Raw genomic sequence first — 26,395 nt, 5'->3', positions numbered from 1 at the left:
ATAGGGGTTCGTTCATGCCCTCCGACTCGCGCGCGCGTTAAACTCCTTGGTCCGTGTTTCAAGACGGGTCGGGTGGGCTGCCACAATCGCCGCGGACCCCTGACGCCTACTTCGACGACCGATCCCCGCCCTAGCCTTTCGGCCGCCCCTGGGGCGAGCTGGCCCCGTCCTAGTTCGGAAGGCACAGCAAGTACTTCCACGTCCCCGGGGGGAAGCGGCAAAGTCGGAGTAAGGAAAGCGCTGTACAACGTGGGTGCGGAAACGGCCGGAGAGCCCGGAGGCCCCCCCGCACCGCCCCGCCGCCCGCGCCACCTTCGCCCCAGACCCTTCCAAGCAAAACCAGGGACGGTCGCGACGCACACCACGGGGGAAGTGCGCCAAGCCCGGGGACGTCCGACTCCGAGAACGCACGCGTGAAGGCCAGGCCCCCGAAAGGGTCAGCGCCCCGCGACACCCCAGGCGGCCGCCAATCCCAGCCGGGTTGAATCCCCCGATCGGACTGCGTGGTCCCCACCCGTTTACCTCTCAACGGTTTCACGCCCTGTTGAACTTTCTCTTCAAAGTTCTTTTCAACTTTCCCTTAAGGTACTTGTCCTCTATCGGTCTCGTGCCAGTATTTAGCCTTAGATGGAGTTTACCACCCGCTTTGGGCTGCATTCACAAACAACCCCACTCCAAGAAGGCCGCGCCCCGGCTCGCCGGGGGCCGCTACCGGCCTCACACCGTCCCTGGGCAGAGCCTCCATCAGAAGGACTCGGGCCCCCTCCGGGCGGTGTCGGGCGCAACGACCTTCTGTACGTTACATTTCCCGCGCCCGAGGCCGGGCGGGGATTCAGCGCTGGGCTCTTCCCTCTTCGCTCGCCGCTACTGAGGGAGTCCTGGTTAGTTTCTTTTCCTCCACTTAGTAATATGCTTAAATTCAGCGGGTCGTCTCGTCTGATCTGAGGTCGGAAATGAGGGGGTTGTAGGCGCGGCCGGCCCTCCGCCGAGGCAGGGTGGGCCGGGCTCGCTGGATCTTTCCGCGGCGCCGCCGCGCCGACCGACCGCGGTGGGAACGGGACGCGGGCAGCGCGATGGTCGCTAACTCCACCGGCAGCCGCGCCCGGACCCGGTGCGGGAGGGTCAACGGGGAAGCGGACGTCGCGGGTCTGAAGGGGCCGGGACGAAGGCGGCAGCCGCGCGAACGTTGCACGGAAGTCGCGCCGACGGAGCCCGGGATTCCCTTCGCTCCCGATTGATATTCGAGCGACGCTCAGACAGGCGTGGCCCCGGGACGGACCCGGGGCCGCAAAGTGCGTTCGAAGTGTCCATGATCAATGTGTCCTGCAATTCACATTAGTTCTCGCAGCTAGCTGCGTCCTTCATCGACGCACGAGCCGAGTGATCCACCGCTAAGAGTTGTATATTGTTTTCGTTTCCGACGCGAGCGTCGAGGCGGACGGGGAGATGGCGTTACGCCGCGCGCGGACCCTCCACCGGCGCGCAAAGACGCCGGGGCTTGCTGCCGCGGTCGCCGCCGTCCAACCAGCGGACGGGGAAGCTGGCGTTACGCCGCGCGCAGACCCTCCGCCGGCGCGCAGACCCTCCGCCGGCGCGCAAAGACTTGCTGGCGCGGTCGCCGCCGTCCACCGCTGCGCTCCCCTCAGCAGCGCGCCGTGGTTGCCAAGTTCCAACGATCAAAAATATGGTTTTTCCGACCTTCCGGCAACGGGTGCCACCCACCCGCCTCAGAACGTGCGTGTGGTGTGGACATTAAACCCCCCAGGGTCCGCCGAAGGCGGGCCGCGAGTTGGGTACCCGCCGCAATGGGTTATAGTTCCGAGTGGGAGGCCTCCGATGACACCGGGCCCGACCCCGGCCGTGGCCAACCCGAGACCAATTCAAGACAGCGAGGGAGAGTCCAGCCCGGCGCTAGTCAAGCGGGCGCGCAGGGGCGGGAGGCGGACGGTGACGTCACGTGACGGTGGGCGGGGGGCCGACACACACGACGCACGCGCGCTGGCCACATACCGACTGACCGCTTACCCGCGCGCCGCAGCCGGCGCCGGGGGTCAATCTCTCTCGCGTTGTTTGGGCGCGGCAGGCGAGGAGGCCGGCCCCGCGCGCCGGCGCTGCCCACCCAGGTGTGGCCCCGGGTCCGTCCCGGCCGGCCGACCGCACTGGCCGTCCGGTTCCGGAGACGTCCGGGTTACCCTCCTGGGGGGCAGGGCGCGTGAGCCGCGGGAGTCCTTCCTCCGTCATCCTCCGCTCATCGCTTCGGTCTAAGGGGCCGGGGCCCCACGCGCGCCGGCACCGAACGCCCCCGGGCTAAGGCAGGGCGAACGAGTGCGTGAGCCGCGGGAAAAGTCCCTTCCCCCGTCGTCCTAGGCGGCGCTCCGGGCCAGGGCGGGGAGAGTCGGCGGAAGCCTTCGCCCCCGCACGCCTTTCGCCCTCGGATGCGCTCGGCCTCCGTTGATTTCCTCTAGGTGCGTGATTCGGGGCGTCTCGGTCTCGCTGCCATACGGTCGCGCCAAGGCCTGCGGGGGCGGCACGTAGCGCACGCTCTCGCGGCGGCCGAGGCGCTAGAGTGCGACCCGCAAGTGGGGAGGAACCGTCCACCCAACGCCGGCGCGAGCCGGGGCCGGTGGGGGCCGTACCAAGGCGGGTCATGAGTGCCAGTCGGTCAGTTCGGGAGAAGGGGAGGGTACTCGGAGGCCCGCCGGGAGCAGACGGGGGTCCGGAAGCTGAGGGGGTGAAGGACGGCGGCCGGGAGCAGACGGCCGTCCCCGGGAGTGGGGTGTTCGTTCACGTGCGGACGCCGGGAGCAGGCGGCCGTCACGTGATTCTGCCAGTTGTTCCCACCGGCCTGTGTTTAAGGAGGCGGCCGGTCCTCCGTCCTTGGATGGATAACATTCGCAGATTTTTGCCCGACCTGTGTTTAAGGAGGCGGCCGGTTCCTCCGTCCTTGGATGGATAACATTCGCAGATTTTTGCCCGGCCGGTGGTTTAAGGAGGCGGCCGGTCCTCCCTCCTTGGATGGATAACATTCGCAGATTTTCGCCCGGCCGGTGGTTTAAGGAGGCGGCGGTCCTCCCTCCTTGGATGGATAACATTCTGAGATTTTCGCCCGGTCTGTGTTTAAGGAGGCGGCCGGTTCCTCCTTGCTTGGATGTATAACATTCGCAGATTTTCGCCCGGCCTATGTTTAGTGAGGCGGCCGTTCCTCTACGGAGAGCGACCCGCAAGTGGGGAGGAACCGTCCACCCAACGCCGGCGCGAGCCGGGGCCGGTGGGGGCCCTACCAAGGCGGGTCTCATTGCCTGTCGGTCAGTTCGGGAGAAGGGGGGGTACTCGGAGGCCTGCCGGGAGCAGACGGGGGTCCGGAAGGTGAGGGGGTGAAGGACGGCGGCCGGGAGCAGACGGCCGTCCCCAGGAGGGGGTGTTCGTTCACGTGCGGACGCCGGGAGCAGGCGGCCGTCACGCGATTCTGCCAACCGTTCCCCCGGCCTGTGTTTAAGGAGGCGGCCGGTCCTCCACGAGATTCTGCCAACCGTTCCACCGGCCTGTGTTTAAGGAGGCGGCCGGTCCTCCCCGTCGTTCCGCCGGCCTGTGTTTAAGGAGGCGGCCGGTCCTCCCCGAGATTCTGCCAACCGTTTCCCCCGGCCTGTGTTTAAGGAGGCGGCCGGTCCTCCCCGAGATTCTGCCAACCGTTCCCCCGGCCTGACTTAGAAATTTTTCGCCAGTCAGCCCGAGCTCCAGGGGAGGAGGCTGGTTTTCTGCTATTTGCGGCCGACCGCGGGAACCGGCCAGAGCGGACACTTTACGGCGCAAGTGCCGTTGGCACTTAGAAAATATTCGTCAAAGTTGGCGCGAGCTCCAGGGGAAGAGGCTGGTTTTCTGCTATTTGCGGCCGACCGTGGGAACCGGCCAGAGCGGTCACTTTACGGCGCAAGAGCCGTTGGCACTTAAAAAATTTTCGCCTGAGTTGGCGTGAGCTCCAGAAGGAGAGGCTGATTTTTCGCCATTTGTGGCCGACCGCGGGAACCAGCAAGGAGCGGACACTTGACGGGGCAAGAGCCGTTGGCACTTGGAAATTTTTCGCCTGAGTTGGCGCGAGCTCCAGGGAGAGAGGCTGGTTTTTCGCTCTTTGTGGCCGACCGCGGGAACCAGCGCGGAGCGGAGACTGTGCGGCGCAAGAGCCGTTGGCACTTAGAAATGTTTCGCCTGAGTTGGCGCGAGCTCCAGGAGGAGAGGCTGATTTTTCGCCATTTGTGGCCGACCGCGGGAACCAGCGCGGAGCGGACACTTGACGGCGCAAGAGCCGTTGGCACTTAGAAAATTTTTCCCTGAGTTGGCATGAGCTCCAGGAGGAGAGGCTGATTTTTCGCCATTTGTGGCCGACCGCAGGAACCAGCAAGGAGCGGAGACTTGACGGGGCAAGAGCCGTTGGCACTTAGAAAATATTCGCCAGAGTCGGCGCGAGCTCCAGGAGGAGAGGCTGATTTTTCGCTTGTTGTGGCCGTGCGCGGGAACCAGCGCGGAGTGGACACTTTGCGGCGCAAGAGCCATTGGCACTTAGGAAATATTCGCCAGAGTCGGCGCGAGCTCCAGGAGGAGAGGCTGATTTTTCGCTCTTTGTGGCCGACAGCGGGAACCAGCGCGGAGCGGACACTTTGCGGCGCAAGAGCCGTGGGCACTTGGGAAATATTCGCCAGAGTCGGCGTGAGCTCCAGGGAGAGAGGCTGATTTTTTGCTCTTTGTGGCCGACCGCGGGAACCAGCGCGGAGCGGACACTTTGCGGCGCAAGAGCCGTGGGCACTTAGGAAATATTCGCCAGAGTCGGCGTGAGCTCCAGGGAGAGAGGCAGATTTTTTGCTCTTTGTGGCCGACCGCGGGAACCAGCGCGGAGCGGACACTTTGCGGCGCAAGAGCCGTTGGCACTTAGAAAATATTCGCCAGAGTTGGCATAGCTCCAGGGAGAGAGGCAGAATTTTCGCGATTCGGATCCGAAAGGGGAACCATCGCAATTCGTACAGCTTGTGCGGCAGCCCACGCTCGCACTTAGAAAATATTACGAAATTCACACTGACCTCCGTGGTGGAGAGTCCGAATTTTCGACATCCGGGGCCGACCGGGGAACCGTCGGCACTCGGACAGCTTGTGCGGCAGCCCACGCTGGCACTTAGAAAATATTCTGAAATTCTCACCGACTTCCGTGGTGGAGAGGCCGAATTTTCGCGATTCGGATCCGACAGGGGAACCGTCGCAATTCGGACAGCTTGTGCAAGAGCCCACGCTGGCACTTAGAAAATATTCCTAAATTCTCACCGACCTCCGTGGTGGAGAGGCCGAATTTTCGCCATTCGGGGCCGTCCGGGGAACCGTCGCCACTCGGACAGCTTGTGCGGCAGCCCACGCTCGCACTTAGAAAATATTCCGAAATTCTCACTGACCTCCGTGGTGGAGAGGCCGAATTTTCGCCATCCGGATCCGACAGGGGAACCGTTGCAATTCGGACAGCTTGTGCGGCAGCCCACGCTCGCACTTAGAAAATGTTCTGAAATTCTAACCGACCTCCGTGGTGGAGAGGCCGAATTTTCGCCATTCGGATCCGACCGGGGAACCGTCGCCACTCGGACGGAACGTGCGGCAGCCCACGCTCGCACTTAGAAAATATTCTGAAATTCTCACCGACCTCCGTGGTGGAGAGGCCGGATTTTCGCCATTCGGATCCGACCAGGGAACCGCCGCGCCTCGGACAGATTGCGTGTCAGCTCTCGGTGACACTTAGAAAATATTCGCAAAATTAGCTCGGACAGTTCGTGTGCCAGCATCCGCTGGGACTTAGAAAAAACTTCAAAAAGAAAAAAAAGTTTTCTGCATATACGTGCCGATTATATTTTGCGATTAGGGGGTAAAGTGGATGAGTACAGTAACTAGGGGGACTCATCGTACTCTGGCGCACCAACAGACCAAAGCTGGTACTGCACCTACCCCCCTGGTACCTCAGAGCGGCCCCTGGTACCTAAACGCGTTCCCCTGGTACCTCAGAGCTTACCCCTGGTACCTCAGCGCTTCCCCCTGGTACCTCAGCGCTTCCCCCTGGTACCTCAGCGCTCGCCCCTGGTACCTCGGCGCTCGCCCCTGGTACCTCAGCGCTCTCCCCTGGTACCTCAGAGCTACCCCGGCTGCCGCGAGCGATGCCCGGCGAGGCTGCCAGAGCCTCGGCTAAGCATTTTCGACGGCCCGCTGGTCTTCCAGCGGAGCTCCGGCCGGTCCTCGGGGGGGCGCTCCGCCTAACCTTTTACGCCCGATTAGGCTTCCAGGGACGCGGCTAAGCATTTTTAACCGATTATGGAGCTTTTTGCGGACCTCCAGCTGGAGCTCCAGGGCCGTTCCGCCTAACTTTTTACGCCCGATTAGGCTTCCAGGGACGCGGCTAAGCATTTTTAACCGATTATGGAGCTTTTTGCGGACCTCCAGCTGGAGCTCCAGGGCCGTTCCGCCTAACTTTTTACGCCCGAGGAGGCTTCCAGGGACGCGGCTAAGCATTTTTAACCGATTATGGAGCTTTTTGCGGACCTCCAGCTGGAGCTCCAGGGCCGTTCCGCCTAACTTTTTACGCCCGATTAGGCTTCCAGGGACGCGGCTAAGCATTTTTAACCGATTATGGAGCTTTTTGCGGACCTCCGGCTGGAGCTCCAGGGCCGTTCCGCCTAACTTTTTACAGCCGATTAGGCTTCCAGGGACGCGGCTAAGCCTTTTTAACCGATTATGGAGCTTTTTGCGGACTTCCAGATGGAGCTCAAGGGCTGCTCCGCCTAACTTTTTACGGCCGATTAGGCTTCCAGGGACGCGGCTAAGCATTTTTAACCGATTATGGAGCTATTTGCGGACTTCCAGATGGAGCTCCAGGGCCGCTCCGCCTAACTTTTTACGCCCGATTAGGCTTCCAGGGACCCGGCTAAGCATTTTTAACCGATTATGGAGCTTTTTGCGGACCTCCAGCTGGAGCTCCAGGGCCGATCCGGCTAACTTTTTACGCCCGATTAGGCTTCCAGGGACCCGGCAAAGCATTTTTAACAGGTTATGGAGCTTTTTGCGGACCTCCAGCTGGAGCTCCAGGGCCGCCCCGCCTAACTTTTTACACCGGCCGAGGCTTCCAGGGCCCCGGCTAAGCATGTTTAACAGATTATGAAGCTTTTTGAGGACCTCCAGCTGGAGCTCCAGGGCCGTTACGCCTAACAATTTACGCCCGATTAGGCTTCCAGGGCCGCGGCTAAGCATTTTTAACAGATTATGGAGCTTTTTTCGGACCTCCAGCTGGAGCTCCAGGGCCGTTCCGCCTAACTTTTTACGCCCGATTAGGCTTCCAGGGACGCGGCTAAGCATTTTTAACCGATTATGGAGCTTTTTGCGCACCTCCAGCTGGAGCTCCAGGGCCGTTCCGCCTAACTTTTTACGGCCGATTAGGCTTCCAGGGACCCGGCTAAGCATTTTTAACCGATTATGGAGCTTTTTGCGGACCTCCAGCTGGAGCTCCAGGGCCGATCCGGCTAACTTTTTACGCCCGATTAGGCTTCCAAGGACCCGGCAAAGCATTTTTAACAGGTTATGGAGCTTTTTTAGGACCTCCAGCTGGAGCTCCAGGGCCGCTCCGCCTCACTTTTTACGCCCGAGGAGGCTTCCAAGGACCCGGGTAACCATTTTTAACAGGTTATGGAGCTTTTTGCGGATCTCCAGCTGGAGCTCCAGGGCCGCTCCGCCTCACTTTTTACGCCCGAGGAGGCTTCCAAGGACCCGGGTAAGCATTTTTAACAGGTTATGGAGCTTTTTTCGGACCTCCAGCTGGTCCGCCAGGGCCGCCGCGCCTCACTTTTTACGCCCGATCAGGCTTCCAGGGACTTTCAGGAATTTTTCCAGTAGGGGCGCACGCCCACAGGAAAAAAAATCTAACATCACCCACGGTGTTCGCTGATCGCTAAAACAACATCCGGGTCCGGGAGGCAAACGGTGAATGGATAACATCGCGCACATAGAATAGCGCAAGCACATTCGCGCAAGACCGAAAGAAAAAAACGGCATGAAAATGAAGAATCGAAAAAGCTCGATTTTTTTCAACCGGGGCACAGGGAGTCCTAACCGGGGCGCCGCCCCGGCTCGCCCCGGCTTGGCTACGCCTCTGTCCGTCCGCCCAGTCAGTCCAGTCAGTCAGTCCGTTCGCCCAGTCAGTCCAGTCAGTCCAGTAACTAAAACCTTACTTTTTTCCTGGTTGAGCTGCCATTCATGATTTTATATCCAAAAAGCAGTTAAAAGGGGCATTAATTGGTCCTGTAGCACAAAAAGATCACAAAAATTACAAAAAAACACAATACCTACATTCAGAGGCGTAGCCAGGAATTTTTCCAGTAGGGGCGCACGCCCACAGGAAAAAAAATCGAACATCACCCACGGTGTTCGCTGATCGCTAAAACAACATCCGGGAGGCAAACGGTGAATGGATAACATCGCGCACATAGAATAGCGCAAGCACATTCGCGCAAGACCGAAAGAAAAAAACGGCATGAAAATGAAGAATCAAAAAAGCTCGATTTTTTTCAACCGGGGCGCAGGGAGTCCTAACCGGGGCGCCGCCCCGGCTCGCCCCGGCTTGGCTACGCCTCTGCCTACATTACATATATAAATCAAATAGAAGCAATGTATCTCTTGAGTAGAAATAATGTACAAATACCAAGACTTGCTAAAGCAACAAATAGGTAAACTTAAAATTGTGAAATAAAACAAATATTGTCTAAAAAGGTAGCAGGTCAACCTTAAAAGTGGGTCACCTCTGTATAACAGTTAATTTGCACCATTTCAGTCCTCATTGTTCATATCATCTGTCTTATTTAATGTATATCCCACAGATATTTTTTTTTAGAATTTCTTTTTTTTTTTACACCATATAATTGTGACATTACCACAGAAAAAAAAAAAGTCAAAACATTATTTTATTTATTTTTTACAACATGTCCTTTGCAGAGAACATCAGGACTCGGTTATGGCAGATATGAACATGAACACATTTAGAATTGTACAATTAAATAATGTACATCTTTGATGAAGACTTACAAATTAAAAGTTAAAGTTAAAACTAGGGAAAGACAGATGAATTTATGTTTTGGTTAACCATATATTCATGACACAGGTCCTTGCGTCTCCAAATGCATTTTGAGGTTGGCTTTATGTTTGCTGTTGGCACTCAGTGTGTGCAATGACTTAATGAGTAAGGGCTGTGATGATTTTAATAAACACAGCAGGCAGCTTCAGTCTTCGGAGGCTTATCTCAAAACTAATAGAGAAACTGTCAATGACTCACAAAGGTACCACTACAGATAATTACAGAAAACACAAGCACTTTTGCTGTCCATACGGGCTCTACCTGTGTGCATTACTGGATTTTGGTTTTCATGTCTAAAGGCACAAATGTCTTTTGGAGTGTGTTTGTGTGTATGACTAACAGAAACAGACAAGGTTGTGTGTGTAGGTGCGTATGCATGCATCCTATTATTCCCATTCTTCATCAATGTACAGAACAAATTTTGATTGACTAGAATCCTCTGGTAGATCTACGGTGTGGCAAGGGTGGTGCACTTGACAAGGCCCCCGTACAACGTACATTTTTTCCACTTGTCTCTGTTCCGGAATATCTACTATGACTACCTACTATGCTACCTAACTCAATCTGGATTCCTGGATAATATTTAGTGTTGTCAGCCGAGTAAAAGAAAGAATCTAATAAATGACAGGATTTGTAATTAATTAATCGAATTAATTGCATTTTAATCTCATATCAGATGTGCCCCCAAATAGAGATTTTGAATTCTAAGACATTAAGAAATTGTCATGCAATCTCATATCAGATATGTCCCCAAATAGAGATTTTGAATTCTAAGACATTAAGAAATTGTCATGCACCACTAAACAGCTGAATGCACCAAGATGAGAAGATTTGAAATCTACATTTTTATTACTACCACTTCAAATTAGATGCGGGGTAATGGTATGGACTGGTTGTTATTTAAGATGAGTTGGTTGGTCCTTTTCGAGTTAAAGGTGGACTTAAAATTTACTCTGAAATTGAAACAAAAAATTATTCAAATTAACCAGCTGACAGTTTTTAGGAGACACTTTCTTCAAGCAGTGGTACAGTAAATAGTTTGCATCTTTCAGGAAAACCATAATTATAATAATTAATTAATATTAATAACCAAAATATTCCATCACATGCATCAAAGTACTCCACTGTGTGGCTCGCCCGTAAAGGCCTTAAACATGATAGAATAAACGTGTCCCCCTTCTTCAAGATTCAAGAGTTTTTATTCGCCATGTTTGAGCGTGCCAAACAAGGAATTTGACTTCGGTAAATCACACCCTCTGTTCAACATTTAGGTGACTAACAACACAGGACATGTGAAAAATGGCAAATATTCTCAAACATCCCCTGATCTTAAACTCCCAAAAGGGCAAGGAAAAACTCAAAACAGCTAGGGGAAATGAGAAACCTTGAGAAGAGACCACAGATGGGAAGGTCCCTCTTCCAGGATGACCAGGCTGCAATGGATGCAGAGAGGACAGATAGTACAAACAGTGTAGACAAAAAAGGTGTGGAGAGCAGGATGTTATTGAACAGTAATGACTCTGAGACGCTAAGAGTGGTGTGAGTTCATCAGAGCAACAGCCTGGGGGAAGAAGCTGTCTCTGTGTCTGCTGGTTTTGGCGTACCGAGCTCTGTAACGCCGTCCGGAGGGGAGTAGTTCAAACAGACTGCAACCTGGGTGAGAAGGGTCTGTAGAGATGTTCCTTGCACGTTTCCTGGTCCTGGACAGGTACAAGTCTTGGATAGATGAGAGGTTCTTCACCTGACCTACAACCAATTAAGAACTTGTGGGCCCTTTGTAAATGGGACATTTAGAGTGAAGAAAAACAGTACACCTCTGAACAATGTCTGGTAGGCTGTCGTTGCTGCACAAAAAGTGAATCATAAACAAATCAAGAAACTGAATGACTCTATGGATGAAAGCTATACATATAAGTTAACCGTTATTAAAAAGAAGGGTGGCTATATTGGTCACTGATTTTTTTTAAATGTTAATTTGTCAATTTTGAGTTGTTTATTATTCTCACTTTAACAAATGAAAATGAACAAGTAAAATGGAAAAATTTCCATTTTTACTTTATTTTCATTATATTTCTGCACACTAAGAATTGTCCAATAATTGTGCACACGTAGAAATTTTCTCAAGAAATCCAGAATCTCACTGTTATTCTCTTAAATATTCAAGTTTAAGATTTAGTAACATTTTGGTTTACCAAGAGCACTGTCGTTGTTCAAAAACAACATTAATCCTAAACCCCCCCCCAAAAAAACTACTTGCCTAATATTTCTGCACACAGTGTATGAATCCCGGTCTTACAACTGAGTTCTCGCGACGAATTTCTAAAAAATAAATTCAGTAAATTAACTTTATACAAATATTGCCAAGAGAAATTTTGATAAAAGTAAGAGCTCAAAGCAACAATTACAGTTTAAAGTTAAAGCCAATATTTCATTTGCACTGTATAAAAAATACATTAACATAGTGAAATATATTGAAAAATCTTTTTCAGTAATTTCTTCACATTATGTTTTGTATCTAGTCACTTTTTAATCAGTGTGGGTAACACTGTGGCTATCAGTAGCTTAATTTAATTATATTGTCCTGAGATTGTAGGTCAGTAGATGAAGCTAAAGAGCTGCAATTTGAATACATCTCTGCTGAAGCAGTGCATCAGCTCTGTAAAACAAAATGCAGTGTTATCAGATAACGCAGCACATGAGAATACTATAATAAGAACATAACACCCACTCCACCATCCATAGTACACACTGTCTGCACAACTATGCTGAAAAACACCGATATAAGAAAAGTCTGTCCTCACTACTGTTTAAATCAATCAAGCGAGCAAGCCAGAGTACAACCCTTCACAGTGTTAGAAGTGTAAAAAATGTTACAGTATGTGAATCGCACCAACACCAATATACAACAACTTATATCACTGAATGTCAAATTTGATAGCAATTTCCTCAATTTTACTAATTTTATACTAACATATGTTTCTCCTCTTGTACTCTTTTCTAACGACAGCTGTTGCACTATTTGTTCTATTGTTCTATAAAGTCCATCCATCCATTATTTTCACGAGGGAGTGACCGTGTTGCTGGAGCATATCTCAGCTGACTTTGGGCAGTCGGCAGGGGTCTTCCCAAACTGGTCACCAGCCAGTCGCAGGTCACACATGGACAACAAACATTCACACTCACAATCACACCTACGGGCATTTTAAAGTGGTCAATCAGCCTAGCATGCATGATTTTGGAATGTGGGAGGAAACCGGAGTACTTTAGGAAACCCACACAGGCCCGAGGTGAACATGCAAACTCCACACAGGAAGGCCGCAGTCGGAATCGAATCCTGCACCTCTGAACTGTGAGGCAACATACTAACCAGTTACTGCCCTATTTCTGAATTCATTATTACAAAAAAGGTGCATGGGTATGGTGACTCAAGTTTTTTTTTTTACTGCATCTCTATTATTTCTCTTATATTATTTCTTTCTTCTTAATTGTCGCCATGCTTTCTTTGTCCTTAATTTTCTTTCCCTACAGGCCTACACCCTTATCTTTCGTTCAGCCTATATTTTGTCTTCATTTTCTTCCACTCACTTTCACTCCTCAGCACGCCCGGACTGACCATAGGGAGAACCGGGAGAATTATTGAAATGCCGGCCTAGGATTGGCCTGCTGGCCTGCGTCTCTCAGTTTTTTTGTTTGTTTGTTTTTTTTGTCTGCCGATGCGGCGGCGCGCCTGTCAGAGGGACAGGCCATGCCACTCAGGCCAGGAGCATGTGAGGAGGGAAAGACGATTGGTTTATATCAATTAACACCCGCCCCCACAGTCCGTATCAACCACACAGAGCGCGGGTGGAGGAAGGGGTGTTTTACGTATGTCAGGTAGTGTGTCGCTAGCGAGCGGTGCAAGTGAGCATAATGGACTTCGAACGTGGTAAAAAGAAGAGGAAAGGCTGTGCGGAGAGGGACAAAAAAAGAACGGCGCTGGGGAAGAACGTGGCCAAATGGAGAAAAGTTAGTTTTATTCATCCCCCCCCCCAAAAAAAGTTTGATGAAATACAAATGTATGTTTTATATTCAGTAGTCAATTTTAATCCTTAAAAAACGGACTCTCCACAAACCAATAGCAGTCACCTGCGGTTGCCTTGACGACGCACTGTAACAAAGAGATGTGGCTAAAGCGTAGCAGCGATGCTGCTGTTGAAAACATGGAGAAACAGGTAAAAAAGAAGGCAAAACCAGAGCCGACAAAGTACCGACAGTACATGGAAGACTATTGTTTGATAGGATTTACGTCCACAAGTTGTAACCCACCCAAAGCGCTGTGCTTTTTTTGCGGGGAGAACTTAGCCAACCCAAGCATGAAGCCGGCACATCTCCAGCGGCATCTCACCACAAAACACGGATGCCATGTTAGTAAGCCACCGGAGTTTTTCAGGAGGAAACTTTCTGACTTCAAGTCATCCCAAGACACAATGCGAAAAGCCTCCACTACATAACCCAAAGCCCTGGAGGCTTCTTGTGCGGTTTCTTTCCTTGTAGCTAAAGCCCAAAAACCGTTCACCATAGCTGAAGAGCTGCTGCTCCCCGCCGGTGTTGTATTGGCCGAAACTATGCTAGACAAAAAAGTCTGCGGATACATTAAAAACTGTGCCTTTGTCTAATGACACCGTTTGCCGGAGAATAGACAAAATGGGTGCAGACATTGTTGAACAAGTTGTGGGAAAACTTGGAGAAAAAAAAAAAATTACAGCGAGGCAATGAACGTGTTAAACACACCAGCCTACCATACTCTTCTAGTAAGTTACACCGACTTGACAAAAGATTTTAGAGAAGGCTTTGTGGCTATAATGTATGATGTACTATTGCGAAGGATGAAGCAGGGCGTCTATGATGCCGCTCAAGAAGAACTGAGAGCGTGCGATGACCTGGAAATACACGCTGCTAATCCTGCTATGTCCACACAAACCAACATAATTGCAAACTCCACCCAGCAGGCTCAGCCGAAAACCACGCAGATGGGAGCGACTTACCTGGATAACACAGGGATGCCCGCAAACGACATGGAAAGAGAAACAAGAGCCTTTAAGACCTTAAAAGGCATGGTGTGCGTTAAGTACCAGAAGGAAAGTGTCAAGGAATATTTATCGGCAACTTGGCCAGTAATCAAAGACGGTCCGGGTGGAGAATTGTCAAAGAAGATGTGGCTGCAATACATTACAGCCGAGCCCATCGGCCAAGATGAGACAGCACAGGAAGCATATCAAAGATGGGTGAATGACGAAGAAGATGACGAAGATGTGCATATAACCAGAGCTAAAGAAGCACTAAAACAGGGTCTCACCTTGTTGAATGTGTGGCATAAGTTGAAGCAAGTGGTAAGCCCAAACAGATATGTGCGAGTTTTGAGAGCAGTTACCGAGGACAAGGACACTACTTTTGTGAAACTAGGTGCGGAGGCAACACTGGCACGAATCGAAGAATCCATAAAGAAATGGGACAGAGTAACAAAACACTACATGGAGAGACAAAAGCCAAATCCATCGGGCAGTGCTCGCTCTCGAACAGAAGAAACACAGGCAGGGCGGAAGCCACCACCAAAGCCAACTTATGAGAAGGGGCAAAAGTCTAATGATGACCAGAGGCAGAACACTCAAGGCAGGCCAAAATCGATGAGTAGTAAAGTAAATCCAACAGGTTACATGGCAAAAGACGTATATGACAAGATGTCACCAGAAGAGAAGAAGGCCCTGGCGGAGGCTCGCAAGGCTGCAGCCCCTGCAGGGCCCTGGAAATGAGTGAAGAAGAGGCGCGGGTCACCCTGACGGGTGTCTACAGAGATGGAGACAACCTCTACGCTGAAATCAAAGGAGCTCCATATTTGGTGGATACCGGAGCCGAGGTGTCAATGACCCGCAAAGCCTTAAAAAGAATAGGACACCTAACTGTGATGGTGGCAGATGGATCAGTGACTAATATGCCCATTAGAATTTGGAAAGGAATAGTTTGGGTCAAAGGGCCCCATAGTCTATTGACTTTGAGAGACGCAGAGGATCTAAAGAAACCGAAACAACAGCGTCTGTCAGTAAAAGCAAGATTGGAAATGATAAGATCAAAAACAGTCCGTGTGGGCCCGACAAAAATTATGCCACTTAATGAGTGGTACAAGCCTGTGGATGTGGAGACCGCCGAGAGTCAACTGGTCCAGGACAGCGACCTGTCCCCGGACGGAAAGCAGAAACTGACCAATATATTGGAGAAAGCAGCTGTGGCGCATTTCAAGAACGACTGTGGAGACCTTGGATCAAATCACATCCACACAATTGATGGGGGAGTTCATCCACCGGTAAGACAATACCCCCTGAACCCTGAAGCAGTGGCTGAAATGGAAACAATTGTAAAGGAACTTTTAGAGCTTGGCATCATTCGGGAAGAGCCGAATCCGGTGACCAACAGCCCAATTCAAGCAGTGAAGAAACCAGAGGCGACCGGGGGAGGCTGGAGGCCGGTGATCAACTTTAAAGCTCTTAACCGCCGGACGGTGGCTAATCGAGCGAGCCTCAAAAGTGAAGAGTGAGAGTGAAAAAATACAAGTCATGCATTGACTTGGCAAATGGATTATTTTCATTACGACTAGCCAAAACATCACAAGGGAAAACAGCATTTACACACAGGGGGGAGTCGTACGTGTGGCAAAGATTGCCGCAAGGATACAAGAATTCCCCGAATGTGTTTCAATCAGCGGTCTTACAAGTTTTGGATGGCTTGGATGTCACGGTGTATATCGATGATGTGTTTGTTTCAAATGACACAGAAGAGGAACATCTAGACTTGCTGCAAAGAGTTGTGGAACGAGTCTCCGCTGCAGGTCTGAAGCTGAATCTCAAGAAATGCCAACTATCCCGGTTCCAAGTGGATTACTTGGGGTTCCAAATGACCGAGGACCTAGGCATCTCAGAAGGATTTCGACAAAAAATCGAACGGATTTCACCTCCGAATTCGGAGACAGAGTTGCAGCGAATACTTGGACTGTGCAACTATGTGCGGGATCATGTTCCCCACTATCAGAAACATGCAAGGCCACTGTACGCGCGCTTGTAGAAAATTCCGGAAAGCCAAAAAACGGCGAAGTGGCAGTGGTCAGACAGTGACAATCAAAATTTGAATAACTTGAAACAAGCCGTCCGAGAAGCCGTGCGGCTTGAGCCACGGAGTTTGACAGTAAAACTTGTCGCGAAGGTGCATTGTGAGGAAAATGATGCAATGGTGACGGTCAGCAACGAAGGTGCTGGCTTAGTGGCTTTGTGGACCTATACCCTCTCCAGTGTCGAGAAAACAATTCCCCAGGAAGAGAAAGAACTTGCAGTAATAGCCAAGTACTGGAGCAATTTGAAGGACCTGGCACAAGGCCAAGGTATCAAAGTTCAAACCGGAAGTAACGTGCATCGTTTTCTTAGGAAGTCCACAATCGAGAGCACAAAAGCGACCAATATCAGGTGGGGAAGATGGGAGGACATCCTACTGGATCCCGACTTGGAAATTGGTCCGACGACAACCTCCACCAGAAAGCCAATATTGAAAAAAGAAACAGAAAAAGAAAAGTCAAAGTCAAAGTCTGCTTTATTGTCAACGTCTTCACATGCCGAGACACACAAAGAGATCGAAATTACGTTTTCTCTATCCCACGGTGACAAGACATATTACACGATAGACATACAAGTAAACGACGCAATATAAAAAACAAGAAGGCACAAACAATAAATAATAAGAGTAATAATAAATAATAAATGAACAGATAACACAACAAATAAGAGCCAGTGTGCATACAGACAGTAAAAGTACAGGACGCTACGCAGAACGGGAAAGCGAGTTCAGGATCCTGACAGCCTGGAGTATGAAGCTGTTTGAGAGTCTGGTGGTGCGGGAGCGCAGGCTTCTGTACCTCTTCCCAGAGGGCAGTAGCTCGAACAAAGAGTGAGCGGGGTGACTCACATCACTCACAATCGTGGTCGCCTTGCGGGTGAGATGGGAGGTGTAAATGTCCTTCAAGGAGGGGAGCAAAGCACCAATAATCTTACCAGCCGTGTTCACTATACGCTGCAGGGCCTTCAAGTTGTAGTCAGTGCAGCCGCCACCCCAAAGAGCAATACAGCTGGAGAGGACACTCTCAATAGTGCCGCGGTAAAATGTAGTCATGACGGCCGGAGGAGCGCTCGCTCGCCTGACTTTCCGCAGGAAGTACAGGCGGCGCTGGGCTTTCTTTGTCAGTGATGCAGTGTTGGTGGACCAGGAGAGATCCTCACTGAGGTGCACCCCCAGGAACTTGGCGCTGCTCACTCTTTCCACCACAGCACCGTCGATGGTCAGCGGCAGGTGTTGGGTGTGACCCTTCCGGAAGTCCACAACAATCTCCTTGGTCTTGTCGACGTTCAGCAGGAAGTTGTTCTCCCTGCACCACGTGGTCAGAAGGTCAACCTCCAGCCTGGTTGGAGTCTCGTCTCCCTTGGTGATGAGACCCACCAGAGTCGTGTCGTCAGCAAACTTCACTATACGGTTGTCGCTGTAGGTTGCAGTGCAGTCATGCGTCAGGAGGGTGAAGAGCAGCGGACTGAGCACGCAGCCTTGGGGGGCCCCCGTGCTCAGCGTGATACTGGCGGAGATTTTGTCGCCAACACGTACTACCTGTGGCCTCTGACAGAGGAAGTCCAGTAGCCAGTTGCAGAGGTAGGTACTGAGGCCCAGCGTGTCAAGTTTGCTGATGAGGCGTTGTGGGACAATGGTGTTGAAGGCAGAACTGAAGTCCACAAACAGCAATCTCACATACGAGTCCCTTCTCTCCAGGTGGGTGAGGGCCGAGTGGAGGGCAGAGCAGATGGCATCCTCAGAGGACCGTTTGGCTCGGTACGCAAACTGGAAGGGGTCAATGGTGGGGGGGAGAACGGATCGGATGTGCTCCATGACAAGCCGCTCAAAGCACTTCATGATGATGGGCGTAAGTGCCACGGGGCGGTAGTCATTGAAGCAGGACGGAGCGGGTTTCTTCGGCACAGGTACGATGGTGGCAGCTTTGAAACACGACGGGACGATGGCCTGCTGCAGGGAAGTGTTAAAGATGTCTGTGAAGACATCCGTCAGCTCACCAGCGCAGTCCTTCAGCGCCCGACCCGGGATGTTGTCAGGGCCCGCCGCCTTACGGATGTTGATAGCGGCAAGCGCCCTCCTCACGCTGTCGGCGGAGAGGCACAGGGGCAGCTCGTGTGAAGGGGGAGTGGCCTTCAGCGGGCAAGTGCTGTTCTGAGCGTCGAAGCGAGCAAAGAAGCGGTTGAGGTCATTGAGCAGACGGACGTCGCCTTCACAGCTCTGCGGCGTGGGCTTGTAATCCGTGATGGTGTGAATGCCCTGCCAAAGGCTCCGTGCGTCCCTGCTGTCCTTGAAGTGGGCGGTAAGCCCTATGAATGGACTCTTTACACCGACGGGTCAAAAAAGGAAGAACAGAATCCCCACTGGGGTTTCATTCTGAAGCAGAATGGAGTGGAGCGTTGCCGCCGCAAAGGCAGGACACCCGGCAGCGCGCAGGCAGGAGAAGCTACGGCAGTGCTGGAAGGACTGTTAGAAGCAGAGAAAAATCACGCTGGACGCATGAGACTCATAACTGACAGTCATTATTGTGCGCAAGCTCTCAAATTCGACCGAGCCATTTGGGAAGAAAATGGCTATGAAGGAGCAAGAGAAAAACGAGAGCAAGTCATGATTCCTCTCCGCGAAGCAAGAGGGGAACAGGAGGCCGCAGCAGTGGCAGGGGGACCTCAAGAAACGGTTGAGGAAATGAATGACCTGGATCTGCCAGAGAGAGGAGAACGGGAGGAAGGCCCGGAGCAGGAGTTGGCACAGGAGGGTCCAGCTTTCGGTGGCCTGCTTCAGTCGATATTGACTAAGGAGAACGACGTTGAAAAACGCGGGGCGGGAGAATTAATGGATTTAACAACTTCTCTCACCAAAACTACGGCAAACCAAGGGGAAAATTTAGCGATGGGCCCAAACGCGGAAGACAGTGGCGCAGGTCACCAAACCGGGAAGTTCCCATCCCCATACCAGTGGTTGACGAAGTTACATCCGGCAGCTTGCCCAATGCCTGGCTGTGATGGGAGTGGAAGCACCCGACCAGGGTCAAGTACCTACCGCTCGCTCGGCGCATGCCCTGTGTATGCAGGGACCCTTGAGGCGTGTCCCACGCCTGGCTGTGATGGGAGTGGAAACACCAAATGGGGACCGGACCGCCACCGCTCCCTCAAGTCGTGTCCATTATTAGCGGTGAGAAAACGAAGAGCCTACGAGACTAGGAGACAGGTCGGCTGCCGAGAGAGCGATACGTCAGAGGATACGGTGGACGCCAGTCCTGAGGAACCAGGGCCGTCCGCGTCTGACACATCATTAGCGGAGGTGGCTCGAGCAGCTTCCTATTATACATTGTGTTTTGACAAACCACCACCACAGCGGTGGGAGGAAAGTCGACGGGCCGCTGTGGATGAGCTGACTAAGCAGTGGAGTCAGTCAGACTCCCCGGGCAGAGACAACGAATAGATGAGACAATTTTTTTTGTGTGTGTATATGTATATATGATAACAATGTGTTGTAAATGGACTGTAGATGCCCCGAATCAGACAGAGTGCCAGAGGGTGACAGCGAGGAGTGCGGAGGCCACGTGCGGGAGGAGTGCCGCATCCGAGAGACGAATTGGATGATGTCACAGGGGAGGTGCCAGTGACGGAGGAGGGGCTGAAGAAAATCTTGTATAACGAGAGGGAGATGTACCAGATCTTCATTCGACCCCGAGGAGTGATCAGCCATGGACTACCCGCACGGAGCCAGGAGAAGGAGAACGATGGGCTTAGAGAGTGGTGGGTCACCACTTACTCTCCCCGGCTACGTGGCTGTCCTTACTGGCTGCAACCTCGCAGATCCAGGGGTTGGGGGGTGCCCCGGGACCGGGGCAGCCCCACACAACGAAGCAAAGGGCTGGAGCAATCCGGCCTTTGGAAAGAAGGCTTTACAACGGGAAGAAGAGGGGCAAGAAATTTATGTGAATAAAGAATGGATAACTTTGGAGCCAATTTATGCGAACGCGGGTTCCAGGAGGAATAATCCAGGGCCAAACCTTGATGGCGCCTGGCCAGAGGTGATTCCTCCCCTGGACCGCGGAGCAAGCTCAAGACCGGTGGATGGATATGCTGTCCCCCGTCGAAAGCAAGGAGCAACTTTAGGAGCGAACGATGGGTATGAGGTTCCTCGAATCTCACCTTTTTACGACGAGCCACCAAGCCTGCTCGACTACCCTACAGTGGATTGGAGCACAATTGATTGGAAGCCAACTATTTCTCCTCTGCCCCCCTTACCATGGAAGCGGACCCTGACGATGGACAGGCTGGCGGCTATAATTGTTTCAGTCATTTTGGCATGCGTCCTAGTCTGCTGCGCGCTTCGGAAGTGTGCAGCCCGGTACAACCCAATGGAGATGATCAACGTCAGATATGATGGAACGAAGCTTTTCAACCAGACCTGTTGGGCTGTGGAGTTTGAAAGCATCACCGTGGAGTGGAACGATTCCACAGCACCTGGCATTTCTGCTAGACAACATTGGACAACGGTGCTACGACAACCAGAAAAGATGACCGCTTTGCCGTTCAAACCAGGGGCCTTTCCTCTCCCTGGTGATCAGGAAGAGAAACGGAATAAGACGAAAAGAGAACTCTTGAGTGAAGTGACTCATTTTTCAGACCATTTAGAGCTTATAAATGGGACACGACAAACCAAGCGCAGCATCAGTGCTTGTGATATTAGGTATTTTAGGGCACCCGAAAATTTTGCCAATCTAACAATTGGTTTGATTTGCAAAATAAAAAAGGAGGGAAAATTTGTTAAAAGAAATTGGATTTTCAAGGAGGGTGATGAGCAGGCAAAATGGTACAGTAATGCTTCGTGTGTCCCATTGCCCGAATCTCAAGGTGGTTATTGGGAAAGGGGCAGTAGGAAGCCGGAGGAATTTCCATTCCCAACTCCGATGAAAAACTCCACATGCCACGGTTCTTATTCCGGGTGGGAACCGTGTTGGAGTTGTTTGAATTTGGTTTGTGAGACAACTCCAAATTATTCAAAAAGTAAGCGTCGGCTTAACCGGGTACGTAGAAGCCGGCCCGACAACAACAAGTCGGCATTTTGGGATTGCCAGAGGGTTTATAGTAGGTTAGATTCATGTTATTTTAACATGGGACAATTTTGCGATGACAATTACCATGTTATAATGTGGGCATATAAGTACCAAAAGATGATGGCCCCTGTCACAGCTTCGACAAGGGCGGGGAGGATATTCAACCCCAATAAAGGTCCGGTAGATCTTGAGTTTTGGTTGAATGATTCGTTGCCGTGGCTGTGGCAGGTTGAAAGAAAAATTGCTGTGCCAAGCAGGTACCAGGGGGGACACCGGTTGTACGCGTCCGCGAGACACTTATGGCTTCAGCGGGTGCACACGCCTGATGACTTATTTACAGTAATACCGGGAGAATTTGACAAAATTGATCAATGTGTAGTGGGAAAAAATTATGTTGGGTTGCATGGTAGGGACTGGACGGTTGGAAAGTCGCCAAGATGTGACCTGGATGAGATCAAACGATCCGTCTTGGGCACTAGGTGGGTTCACAACTGGTCTCTTGGCAAACAAAATGGTAAAAGGGGTGTTACAAACGTGGTCTGAGATAAACATTCGAGACCCCGCCAAAACATGGTGGGGATTTAATGGGTATGAAATGAAACAATGGGTGATACCCTGTTTAAATGTAACTCCAAATTATTGGGTCCAATACCAATTTATGGCAACGGTATATTCAAAAGAAACAGATATTTGGCTCACGGGCATGTACTCCCCCTACATTTATGTAAATCCTCGACCCTTGTCAATGACTTGTAAAGCAGATAGAACAAAGTGCCTGGTGGCCTTGGCTCGTGAACAATGTATTACATTGCCTAATTGGAAAGAATATTGTGCAGACAAATATCAAGACGAGGAGTACAGAAGTGTAGAGGGAGCCTTGTGGGACTACGTCTCGCCGCAGAAAAGGTGGATGCGTCAGCCTACTAGCGACCGACAGCCGTGTGAAACTTGGGTACAAAATGAAGAATTGCTTAATCCAGTGCTTCTCAAATTGTGGGGCGCGCCCCCCTTGGGTGCTATTCCTGGGGGGGCGCGTGTGACCCTGGGGAACAGGCTTTTTTTTTTGGCAGTACTAGAATAAAGTGTAATTGCGAATCTTCACAGCAGGGGGCAGTGGCGCTCTCATTGTTACTTCTGTGACGTTTGCGACAGTGCAACATTTTACGACTTACAAGACAAGTTAGGATAGTCACGGTGGGGAAGGGGGGCGCGAATAGTTTTCTTCTTGCTAGGGGGTGGGCGTAACAGAAAATAATTGAGAAGCACTGGCTTAATCTGAGTAGACCCGTGTCTATTCCCTATCGGCTGCCTGCTCTGATACAGATTGCAGAAGGGCGGGCGTTTCGAAAGAGCCTTTGCGAGGGCCAGCAATTTATGGGATTTGATTGGGTAGGGCCAAATAGAACATGGAACATGTTTCTCCCCCGGGGAACATTGGATCAAGTGTGGCCATAGAAAAAATATTCACGACTGCACTTGGTTTGAAAAGATCGGATCGGCACTTCAGGCGGCTAAAAACGCCGCGGTAGGCGTTTTTAGTGATGTAATTACTGGCGCTTTGACAGTGGTGCTGAAATCGGTCTGGGCGGGAATACTATTGGGGTTTGTTTTGATTGGGGTTGCGATCATGGCAGGTATTGGCTTAAAAGGAAATGTCAAGAGATGTGTTCGACTTCCGCAATTTTTAGAGGCGTCACTACCGATGCAAATGATACCCCGCCCTGGAGGGGGGGGTTCAAGATGTCTTCTTAAAAACAAGAAGTTGGGCAGTTGCCATTCATTTGGGCCGGAAAAGCTCAGTGACTGAGGTTTCGGAGAGAAAAAAAAAAGAGAAAAAGAGAAAATGAAAAAAGGGGAAGATAGAAAGAGGAATTAAGAGAGGTTATGGCGAGTAATGTAAGTATTTTTATTAATCCGATGGGAAGGCCCGGAGCACTAAAAGTGAGTAATGAACTTCAATATTGGGTTTTGTTCAGCATCTGGGCAGCCTATTGCTGTTCTGGATCCTGGGACTCGCGACAAATGACTCGGCCGGTAATATTGGCGATGTCAATTCTCAAAGTTTTGCTTTTGAGGTTTTTGTATAAAATATACACGATGGGCTTGGGTCTTTTTGTCGTGTATAAGGCGTGTGTCGGAGGCACTTCAATAAAAAATACGCGTTTGACATTTTGGCGCCCAACGAGTTGAGGGGGGTTGGGAGTTAAGATTTATTAATAGATGTTTGCTCGCAGCTCCAAAACGAACCTGTGTGGAGTTTTTTCAGTTTTTTTCTTCGCAGTAACTGTCATAATTCCGCTCACTGATACAAACAAATGTCAGAACGGCCTTGAGTGACATAAAAACAGACTCTTTAAGGAATAGAGTTTCCTAGAAAATAACCTTTTAAAGCACGGGAGGATTAGAACTGTTTTGTGTCATAGTAAACGGTGACCGCTACCCCTTAGCACGTTGCTATAAGGATGATCTCCTTCTTAACTTGTACTTGTGTGGAGTACTAAAAGTAACGTTAATGTTGTTCGCAGAGTATTCGGCAGAACGTGCTAGAGGGGCCCGTACATGGGCACGTTTCTTGCGTGGCGGTACATTGAAACGCAGAAAGTGCATCCCGCCGTTGAGAGCATCGATTAGCGAGGCAGGAGTTCTCGAATTGGTGTTCTGAGTAGAGGCGACGCAAAAGGCGCCGTTGAGTAACTAAGAGCTGTATCGTCCCTATTCCGAGTGCACGCGGAAAGGCTTCGAAAGGAGACAGCTCGAACCTACAACTATTTTTTGGAGGCGGCTTGTGAAGCGAAGCTGGCCTCCAAAGTTTGCTAAATACATAGTAGAGCTAGCATGGGAGCGGCGCCTCGCTTTATAGTGTGTGCGCTTTTTGAGGAAGGAGTATTAGAGAATGAAGAAAAAAAGAAAAAAGCTAAAGAGGAAGAGCAGAGCAGGCCGTTTGCCCGGTGGGGGGTGAGTGTGCTCGGGGAGAATGTTAAAGGGACAGTCTGTGTTTCCCACAGGGTGTCTGAAGCGGGGAGAAGATGACATTTGCGCTGCGTTGCTTGTTTGTTTGTATGTTGTCTGTCGGTGTTATGTGTTGTAAGACGAAATTGGCTATAATGGTGCACTGAAGAATTTGCTGGACTGTAGTTTGTCTGGTTTGCACCACAAAATGGAAGAAAAAAAAAAGTGGGGGGAATTAGTTGTTTACAGGAACTGGTCTAGCCCTAATAGAATGTTTACATTTTTTTTTCCTTTTTTTTTTTAAGACAGAGAGCATTCTGTCTGAAATTGGATGAAGCAAAATTATGAAATAAAGACATTTCAATCCTAAAGTCAGGAGAACTAGTTGATTAGCTGTGTCAAGACTATACAAGTACTTGCACAGGAAAATAAGAGAGATTAGGTTATATAAAGTTGAGGCAGCAAGAATTTTGATTAATCTATTGGCAGCTGTTTTTTTTTCCTTTTCTTTTTTTTCTTTTTGGGGAAGTGAGTTATCAGAATCTTTGAGAGAGGAAAAAGAGGAAACAGCTGTCTCAAAAAAAGGAACTGTCGACAACCTTGTGTAAGACCTCTGAGGCCGGCTGACTTAGAAGAAGCTGAACATTTTTGAAGTTTTTCTTTTTTTTTTCTTTCTTCAAAATTGTAAACATTTTCGCTGTGAACAATCAGGAGATTATTGAAAAGTGACTGAAGAAGATTTGCCAGAAAAAAATGTTGTGGAGGCAGTCCAATTGCCACAAAAAGAAAGCTACCGTTTTTTTCCGTATAGTGCACCCCCATGTATAATACGCACCCTAAAAATGGCATGCTGATGCTGGAAAAAAGCCTGTACCCATGTATAATACGCACCCAATTTTTATGAATTTTTTAAAATTTTATTATTATTTTTTTTTAAGTCCCAATGATCGTCACACACGCAGGGAGGCAATGGGTCCCATTTTTATAGTCTTTGGTATGGTCTTAACTAGGCTGGATGTAATTTTTTTTGTTGGCGTTGATTTCTCCGACTGCCCGTAAACGCACCACCGCGCTCCGTGCGCACATTTGAAAAAGGCGTGCGGACGTGAAAAAGGCGGGTCTGTATGGTAGAGACGTTGAAGAGGAATAAAAACACCCTTGGAAACCAAAACTTGCCCCTCGTCGTGACTCGGAGCCGCAACAAATGTTTCGGATTTGTGTAGGGTACATTGTGACAGACAGCAAACGAGCAGGTGATCGAGCAAGCGTCTGATACGAGAGCATTGCGGTCGCATGGAGCGTGTTTGAAGTGAACAGCAGAGACGAAAGGAACAAGGCAAAGTGTTGTGAAATAAAATATGACCGACCTGTAATACGCATTTTGTTATTTGCTGATTGAAACTGCTAATTAAACTGTGAATTGAAACTAATAGGAAGAAAACAACTCTCGCTCTTAATATAGCTGACGTGTCTTACGCATCCTTTCTGCGCATCTGTAATGGCGGCCTCCGTATGACGTCCGGTCCGCGATGGAGATTAAAAAACAAACAATATTTGACAATAACACACCATCAAGGATTGCACCATCGCATCAAACGATGTGTTGTCAATTATGAATTTTACTGACTAAGTGTGTTGGGCAGGATGGCTGAATGCGATGCGCGATTGACAACAAACAAGAAGAAAGGTGATTTCAAGTTTTATTTCGGGGGAGATTTGTCATGTCTCGTCCCCAGTTTTGCTATGTGTCTAGGTTGCCATAGTTTCTGTTCGCGTCGCCCCTCTCTTCCTGTGTCACCTCAATCGATGTAACGTGTTTTGTATTTAAGTCCTGTCTGCCCCTCGCTCACCGTCGGATCATTGCATGTGTTACTGTCATGATGTGGTTTCTGTTCCTGTCTTTGGTAATGTCACCCTGTCTTTTTGTTCCACGACTTTGTCGGTCAGTCCTGTTGTTGGTTTTGTTGTACCATGACTTTCTTTAAAAAAAAAAAAAAAAAAAGAAAATTTAAAAAAAAAAATTAAAAATTTTTTGTACCCATGTATAATGCGCACCCCAGATTTTAGGACAATAAATTAGTTAAATTTTGCGCACTATACACGGAAAAAAA

General features: G+C 50.3%; 1 non-coding gene across 1 annotated transcript; it reads right to left on the bottom strand.

The window, feature by feature from the left end:
* Positions 1-1,246: 1,246 nt before the first annotated feature.
* On the bottom strand, positions 1,247-1,400 carry LOC133152102 (5.8S ribosomal RNA). The gene has a single exon (XR_009714068.1). It is a non-coding gene; the product is annotated as a 5.8S ribosomal RNA (ribosomal RNA).
* Positions 1,401-26,395: the final 24,995 nt, after the last annotated feature.

This window comes from Syngnathus typhle, linkage group LG3 (assembly GCF_033458585.1).
Source record: "Syngnathus typhle isolate RoL2023-S1 ecotype Sweden linkage group LG3, RoL_Styp_1.0, whole genome shotgun sequence".
In the NCBI taxonomy this organism is placed as follows: domain Eukaryota; kingdom Metazoa; phylum Chordata; class Actinopteri; order Syngnathiformes; family Syngnathidae; genus Syngnathus; species Syngnathus typhle.
Note: the sequence above shows the minus strand (reverse complement) of the source record. Positions and strands in the feature narration are given on the sequence as shown.